Raw genomic sequence first — 9467 nt, forward strand, 5'->3', positions numbered from 1 at the left:
TTATTATTTTGTACATTACTTAATTATTGGTATATGTTTTTATTTTATATTTTATTTTTTCCTATAGGATGTAATTTTTTCTATATGGTGTAAGTAAATTTTTTTCATTATTGAATTGACAAAAGGAGGTCTTTTTCTAATTTATATATATATATATATATATATATATATATATATATATATATATATATATATATACATACATACATACATACATACGACAGGTTTCTTTCAGTTTCCCTCTACCAAATCCACTCACAAGGCTTTGGTCAGCCCGACGCTATTGTAGAAGACACCTGCCCAAGGTGCCACGCAGTAGGACTGAACACGGAACCATGTGGTTGGTAAGCAAGCTACTTACCATATAGCCACTCCTAAGCCAATGTGTGTATATATATATATATATATATATATATATATATAAGAGAAAAAATGGAGCAGATGTAACAATTAGAAGTTGATCATTAGTATTGAATAATCATAGGTTAATTAAGGTTAAAATAACATTTACACCTTTTTCAGTTTGTTATTTTTGAAGTTAACCTGCATTTATTACGTTCCATGTAACAAACATCAGAATGATTTGAACTTTATGAGAAGAATATTAACAAGAGAACGAAGGTTGACAGAAGAAAAAAGAAAAAATTGTTAGATCTTTAGGCTTACATTTTTGTCTCCTTAAAAGATAGCTCGTGTGCGTACAGTTGCTTCAAGTAGATGAATGGGAGAAATGACCAGTTGACCGCCGTGTTAGTCGAAAGTGCTATACCTGGCAGTAATATCTGGTGCCATTAATCGCAGCATATAACGCTATTTGAACCCTTTGTGTAAGTCCCTATGATTAGAAATAATGCCCTAGTTAAAAATTAAGGATTCCATTAAAAGTTTGAGTGCGATATATGGTATAAATCTGGGTTACATAAATAGGTATAACAAATAAATAAAGTGCTGTTATGTGTGGCCAGGGTTTACTACTCGTTAATACAATTAAAACAAATCAACTCAGTTAGAATTATATAACATGCTCTTTTAATCGTATATATGTTAATTGCAACGCAAGCAGTTAGTATGTTAGTGATTTAACGTTAATGTGAATATTATTAAAGAGAATTATAGCTGCGAGTGTACATCGTGCATCTAAGGTGAATAATTCAGTGAGTCAAAGTAATTTGAATACAATGGTAATTCATGATAAAAGGTGGTATGTAGTAAAGGGTATGGTCAAAGGTTAGACAAGTCAGCTAATAAACTGTAATGTAAAGATAGGTATTAGCGGTATTTAGAGAAAACCTTGTCTTTATGTAAGCATGCTTGGTTTTTCTCGTCTTGTTTATTTAGTAATTCTGATTTGGCCATTAAAATGAAAAGATTTCTCGTTTATGCATAAATTTCAACGTTTATTTTTAAGGTCGTATGAAGATGTTTTGGTAAAGATGTGCTGTTCTAATCTATAATGTTATTATCTTTAAGTTCCCAGATGTAAGTGTTTAATATGGTAGAATTAGCTTTATTTCTATTCTTGAAGCTTGAGAGATGGGAATTATTTCTAAGTTTCATTTCATTTTTAGTTGCTCCTATATAAGTCTTGTTATAATTATTGGAGAATACATCTCATTACATTCTTAGTTTTACATTCATTTATGAATTCACAAGTATTTTCATCTCTGCAACCACATAGATTAGTAAGATTTTATGTGCTTGTAATATGGTAAGCGGGATTATCTTTTATAAGGTGGTTGTCCGTATTTTTAGAGGGCGAGTTATTTGGGGGATCGCTTATTATATCAATCTATTGGTTGTTGTAGTTATTATTGTGGTTCTTCCTAGTTTCGTAGAAAGAGTCTAGCTTTGTATTGTTAATAGAGGCTGTAATAGTAGCTAGGTTGCTAATTTGCTTATGGCCTATTCTAATTTTATTACTAAAGATTTCTGAGCATTTCTTATTCATATTAAAATGCCTATGTATAAGGCTCATTCTAGATTTAACTATATTGGTTTTTAGTTGCATCGCGAAGGGGATTATTAGCCAGATGTTATCATTTTCCCGCTTGTTATTCTTAATATTTTTTTTTTATGTAAAATCTGCCCCAGTATTATTGTAGATCGTAAATTTATGGTAATAATTATTATTGTTCTTCCTGTTGTTATTTTATTGCTATCAGCTTTGTTAGGATTGATCCTATTTGATTTATTTATTTTAGTTTCCTTGGCATTATAATTGCTAACAAGGACTTTATTGGTTCTTTTAGATGTTTTATTATTACTATTAGAAAATGTTTACTCGTTTTTGGGGTAGCTGTAAAGTGAACCATGCCATTGTTTGATTGATTACCGCAGCACTGAGAACCCATTGAAAGAGGATAGAGAAGGGGAGACGAAGAGGGAGGCAGGCAAGCTCGCCAAAATTCCAACATGTGAGCGAATTTATGTACAGAACTAGATTTGATGGGGGGACGTAGCATAGCTAAGATATGGAAATTTATGAAATTTTAAGAATATCTTCGGTAAGTTAGGACATCATAGCTAAGATATCGACGTTTATAAATAATAGAATATAATATCTATAAACATCCCAAAGTTTAAGCGAACAAAGAAAGTACTAGAAAAGCTTGCTCATTTTGGGGGAGCTGTAAAGTGAACCATGCCATTGTTTGAATGATTTCAGCAGTACTAAGAACCTATTGGAAGAGGAGAGAGAGATAGAGGGGGGAGGCGGGCAAGCTCGCAAAAATTCCAGTGTATGGGCGAATTTATGTACAGAACTCAAGACTTTTGGGAGGTGGGGGACGTAGCATAGCTAAGATATGGAAATTTATGAAACTTTAAGAGTATCTTCGGCAAGTTGGGACATCATAGCTAATGTTATTAATATTGTTAAGGATCTTATTGTTCTTCCTACTATTTTTATTATTACTACAATTATTGTTATATAATTTTTATGATTATTATCATAGACATTGTGACTATTATTACTATTATTATAATTATAGATATTTTTATTATTCGGGCTATTTTTATTAAGCTCCGAGTAAAGGTAATTAATTTTTTGCTTATGCAATATTATAGATATCTTCGTTAGACTAGAGATACGAAATTCTTTTACTAATGCTCTGAACAAGTCCTCTTTTTATAAAGTTTGGGTGGTTGTTGTGCATTTATATATTTGAGGTGGTATTAGGTTTAATGTATGGTTCGTTTAAATGACAATTGACGTCTAAATAGTTAATAAAATGATACTCTTTTCTATTGTGATAGTTAATACAAACCGTTTAAAGAACTTGTATAATTTTTCTTTAATAGTTCAAGCCTCCTATTAGAGGTGTTTTTAAGGATAAATAGTGCATCATCTCTGTAAAGGCCTCCCCTAATCTCTGGGAATTCATCGTGTAAATAGGTAAATACGCACTAAATTAGATACCTGTGCCGAGTCTGGAGCCCCCATTATGATGTCGAAATAATTGGCGGCGTCCTTCCTTACCTACTGCTCATTATCGAATTTTATAGATTTCCTAGCTTCTATGATTACCTTAATTTGATTCATAGTCAATTTGGTGTTTTTAGCGAAAATCAGAACGCTATTTAGGACCGCAGGATTAATTGATGAATAGTAGTTGTCTATGTCCATTTGTAAGAATTTATAACTATTTTTATTCTGTATGTAGGGCATCGTGGGTATTTGACCATAATTCTAGAGTAATCTTATTTATTTTATTGGAGGAATATATTTATCTAAGATTAATTTACTTAGCTTGTATAGGTCAGATTTATTAGAACAGATTAGTCTAACTTTAATGTCCGTTAAGAAATTTCCTTTGTGGTCCTTGATTGTTATGCGACGTCTGGAAGGAGCGAAAGGTTCAATTTTCTCTTCTATGTTATAATCAGTCATAATATTCTTGGCGGATAAGTTCATAAATCTTATATTAAAGTCTATTTGCCAACATAAAGTGGCAATCCTACTAAGGACGATGCTACTACTGTTTATCCCTAGAGAAATACCAAAATATTTTCATGGGGCTAAACAGTAGTAACTAAACAGGACTGTTATTTTACGTTGGCAAACAGACTTTAATATACAGTACTGTTACTACTTATTTCTCTCTCAGAGATTTAAAACCAGTTGTGTTTCTCTTTATGTATGTATACGTGTGTATAAAATTACACACAAAGAGGAGAGCCATTAAGTGGTCTCCTTGCATGATGAAAAGAGATGTCAAATCTCAAACTACGGAAAAACATTTTTATTTATAGCACGTTGAATGTAGGCGGGCAAGACATTTTGAAAGAATTAAGACCAGTTATTCCTATACCTCGAAGTTTCATCATTAATCACTAAATTAATTAATCACTTATTTAATCAAGTACGTGTTGCCTTTGGGATATGGTATATATTTGAATTTTATACTTATACGTCCCCAGCAGTTTCTAATGAAGATCCATAGAATGATTTATTTATTTATTCAATCATTAATGGTGATACTTCGAGGTATAGGAATAACTGGTCTTTTTAATTCTTTCAAATTGTCTTGCATGACTACATCCAACGTGCTATAAATAAAAACGTTTTTCATGGCTTGGAGATTTGTTTTCAGCATGCAAGAAGACCACTTAGTGGTTCTCCTCTTCCTGCGTAATTTTATACACACGTATATATTATGAAAATATTTATGGTCTACACACATTTTTTGCGCAAGCTAGCCATAAATACAAATTATTATTTTTAATAATTTTTAACCTTTATATATATATATATATATATATATATATATGTGTGTGTGTGTGTGTGTGTGTAAAGTAAAAGAGTCAAAAGGAAGAGTAAGTACGGTTGGAAGCTCTTTAATAATCACTACGAATGTGTCGATACATACAGATCGACATATATACAGGATTTATATTTAAATTAAATTATGTAACAATTTACCTGTGTAAGAAGATATCTATGTGTCTCCTCGGGAAATACTCAGTTGCTGTCTCTGTAAGTAAATCTAGATTTACATGCTACCAGAGCCATGGTTCCTTTCAAAGGAGCCAACCGTACTTACTCTTCCTTTTGACTCTTTTACTTATAATTTTCACACATAAGGAATACCCAAGACTAGAATTGGTAGCATACCAAAATAATACTACCAGCTATTTAGGAATTCTAAGAGTGAACAAGCTCTATTTATTTAGCATTAACTAAAGTAGGAGACAATAAAGGAAGTATAGTATATATCCTGCTGTTATAATGGTTAAATTATTTAAGTATTATTATTAAAGGATACCACAAGTTTACCTTCAGATATACACATTAGGTTATTTTTTGTATTATCTGATATATAATACCCACATATCTATTAACCCCAAAACTGAATTATATATATATATATATATATATATATATATATATATATATATATATATATATATATATATACACGGTTGCGGGTTCAGTCCCACTGCGTGGCATCTTGGGCAAGTGTCTTCTGCTATAGCCCCGGGCCGACCAATGCCTTGTGAGTGGATTTGGTAGACGGAAACTGAAAGAAGCCTGTCGTATATATGTATATATATGTATATGTGTGTGTGTTTGTGTGTCTGTGTTTGTCCCCCTAGCATTGCTTGACAACCGATGCTGGTGTGTTTAGGTCCCCGTCACTTAGCGGTTCGGCAAAAAGAGACCGATAGAATAAGTACTAAAAGGTGGTGCTCCAGCATGGCCGCAGTCAAATGACTGAAACAAGTAAAAGAGTAAAGAGTATATATTAGCGTCATGCAAGCATGAAGTCAGGTCAAATTTTTCTCACGGTAAAACAATAGTTTTGTGTTAGTGACAGCAGTTACATTTACCAGACGCTTTCGCTAAGCAGAAGAATGTTTTTGCCACTCGACCCTTCTAACTTCTTCTATTTCACCAAAAGCTAGAATAGAGATAACAGGTACCACCAACGAAATCTATTGTTCTCAGCATTATGTCCATATTTCTAACTGGTTTTGGATAGTTATAAATACTAGAATTTGGCAAGGCAAAATTAGTGAACGGACAACTAGAATCATAGTCACAAGCAGGCAGCCACTTGAGACCAAATGGCCAGAGGGAGAAAGGTTACAATCAGCCAACTATGAGACACGCTATAACTTGCACTAACTCACTTTCTTTTCTCTGTAACATTACCATATCTCTCTATATATACTACTATGAGATCGTGTACACACATACAGACCGAAATTAACTATTTTAGCTTGCATGCTTTTCCCGTCGTGGTTTTCGATATATACAAAGTAACAGTAAATAACTTTCTTTAAAACTTCGGTCGCTGTTCTTTTTTCATCTTGCATACTGGCAACCAACACTACCGTTACAATTTGGTGACGCTCAACTGCAACGAAGAATTGTTACAATTGGTGACGACTCCGACGTTCAATCCTATTGTTTGTCAATTATTGTTAAACTGTTACAATTGGTAACCCCGACTTCAACTAAAAACATTACCGTTACATACATACATACATACATACATACATACATACATATATATATATATATATACATATATATATATATATATACACACACACACATATATATAAATGTATATATATATGCATATATATATATATATATATATATATATATATATATATATATATATATATATATATATATGTATATATATGTATATAAATATATGTATATACATATATATATATATATATATATATATATATATATATATATATATATATATATATATATAAATTTGCACGAAGCGTAAGGATACTTAAAAGAATACACCTGCTAGAAATAAGGGCTAAAGTTTTAAATTAATCTACCGTACAGCACCAAGATAACAGAGAAAAACAGTATGCGAGGAAAACAGAAAGAATTAATACATTCAAAAGTACAAAATAAAAGATTATGCAGTTTCCTAAACTGCATAATCTTTTATGTCCACATACCCGGACTTCGGCTTTTGGATATTCAATCCTTGAGTCTCTTCAGTGTGAACTACCTAGTAAAAATTTACGACCGTCACATTAAACTCCGACTGTTATGTTAAACTCTGACAGTGCAACTGGTTTTGTTTTGCGCCAAAAAATAGAGCAGTGCAGAAAAATTATAAGCAAAACATTCAAGCACTAAGATTTGAAATTAGATGTCACTATTGTTAATATCATCTGTGGATAAAGTTTAAAATTGATGATATCAACAGCAGTAACATAGGTGGTCCACAGGTAAATAGCACTATTTAGCAATGAATTACAAATTTGCATGAAGCATAACGAGTTTAACATGACGGTCGTGAATTTTTACTAGGTAGTTCATACTGAGGAGGCTCAAAGATAGAATATCCAAAAGCCGAAGTCCGGCTATGTGGATGTCCTAAACTGCATAATATTTTATTTTATGTTTTTGAATATATAAATTCTTTCCTTTTTCCTCGCATACTGTTTTTCTCTGTTATCTTGGTGCTGTACCGTGGTTTAATTAGGACTTTAGCTCTTATTTCTAGCAGGAATATGCAAATTTGTAATTCATAGCTAACTAATGCTATTTGCCTGCGGACCACCTGTATATATATTTATATATATAGGGAGAATTCACGAAAAAAAAAACAAAAGACGAAGACAGGTGGTGTAGACAACAAACAGATGTATTAGTATAACGCTCCGGAAGTGAAAAAGTCTTTAACGTTTCGAGCCTACACTCTTCCACAGAAAGAAACAAGGAGAGAAATAAAGAATGTGTAGTGGCTAGCAATCTATCATGTCAATATATATATATATATATAAATATATATATATATATATATATATAAACAAGGAGTTACAACACCTTTACTTGTGAGATTTTTGCTGCCCTGGTAACTATTTTTTTTCCGTGTTAATTGTTAACAAGGTAAAAATACACTCATCTATATCTATATATATATATATATATATATATATATATATATATATATATATATATATATATATATATATAAAATACGAAAATGGGTCAAGAACGTAAAACATCCAGTTAGGTGATACAAAAAATGGACAACAAAACAGCAAAACATCCAGATAAACGATACAAAGAAAACAAGGACGGGTCATTCGGAGTTTTCTTTCCTCAGTCGAGTTCCAGATTATCTTTGCAATTTCAGCTGGTTATACTCGAGATTGCTTCAATCTGGTCAGCCCCAAGGAAAAACTAAGCTAAGAGTATTAGATTCCTTGGAAGAAAGCAGCGAATGTATACGAAAACAAGGACAAAAAAAAACGGAGAATGTTACACAAATACAAATGCAAATAACAGGACATAACAACAGGTTTCTTTCAACCAAGGACGAATTAAATTAAGCTGGCTGGTGTGGAAGTAAAGCCTTACGGTAGGGACAAGATTTGTCAGGGATAGGGAGGAATATAGGTGTTGCACGGATGGAACCAAGAAAGAAAGGTCAGGCTTGGCCGAAGGCAAGTCACATGGGGAGAGAAGAGAGAAAGGTAGGGCCAAAGCAATAGAAGAATTAAAGAGGGACGAGAAAAAGGAAAAGAACACAGTGAATCGAAGGTGGGGGAAAGCAAGCATGAAGAGAACGCCAGGAAATATGAGAAAGGGGAAACGAAAGAACGAAGAGTGGAATGAACGAAGCTGGGTCTTCTCAAGCATAGAATATCTCCAAACGTCTCGATCACTTGTCATTGACTCTGTGAAGCCCAGGTCTTCTTGGGTCAACCTCTTCCACAGGTTTCCCCCACTGTTAGGGTGTGACACTTCTTCACACAGCTGTCCTTGTATATATATATATATATATATATATATATATATATATACATATACTAGCTGAAGGTGACCCGCTCTACGCGCGGGTAAGAGTGTGGTTGTTACTTTCTGTTGTTTCCTTTCAGCACGTAAAAAGCACCATCCGAACGTGGCCGATTGCAGCGCCGCCTTGACTTGCTTCTGTGCCGGTGGCACGTAAAAAGCACCAACCGATCGTTGCCGCTGCGAGCCCCCCTGGCACCTGTGCCGTCGGCACGAAAAAAGCACCCACTACACTCACAGAGTGGTTGGCGTTAGGAAGGTCATCCACCTGTAGAAACACTGCCAGATCAGACTGGAGCCTGGTGCAGCCTCCTGGCTTCCCAGACCCCGGTAACACTGTCCAACCCGTGCTAGCACGGAAAACGGACGTTATACGATGATGATGATTCTCCGTCTTTGTTTCTCTCTCCTTTCTCTCTCACTTTCCCACTCTCTTACTTTTCTTTTCTCTCGGACTCTCCCTCGCTTTCTCTTACTCTCTATCTTTATCTATCTCTCTCCCATTTATAAACAACAGAAGATCTTGAGTAAGTTGAGAAATAAAATATTTAGAAAGATCAATCATAAATATCAGGCAGTGGCAACGGAAAGGTCTGCTTCAAGGCAGACAGCAAAACGCTAACATTTAAAAGGGACAGACGAACTTGCGAGCTGAATAAAAATAATAAAATATTGG

This window comes from Octopus sinensis, linkage group LG1 (genome assembly GCF_006345805.1).
Source record: "Octopus sinensis linkage group LG1, ASM634580v1, whole genome shotgun sequence".
In the NCBI taxonomy this organism is placed as follows: domain Eukaryota; kingdom Metazoa; phylum Mollusca; class Cephalopoda; order Octopoda; family Octopodidae; genus Octopus; species Octopus sinensis.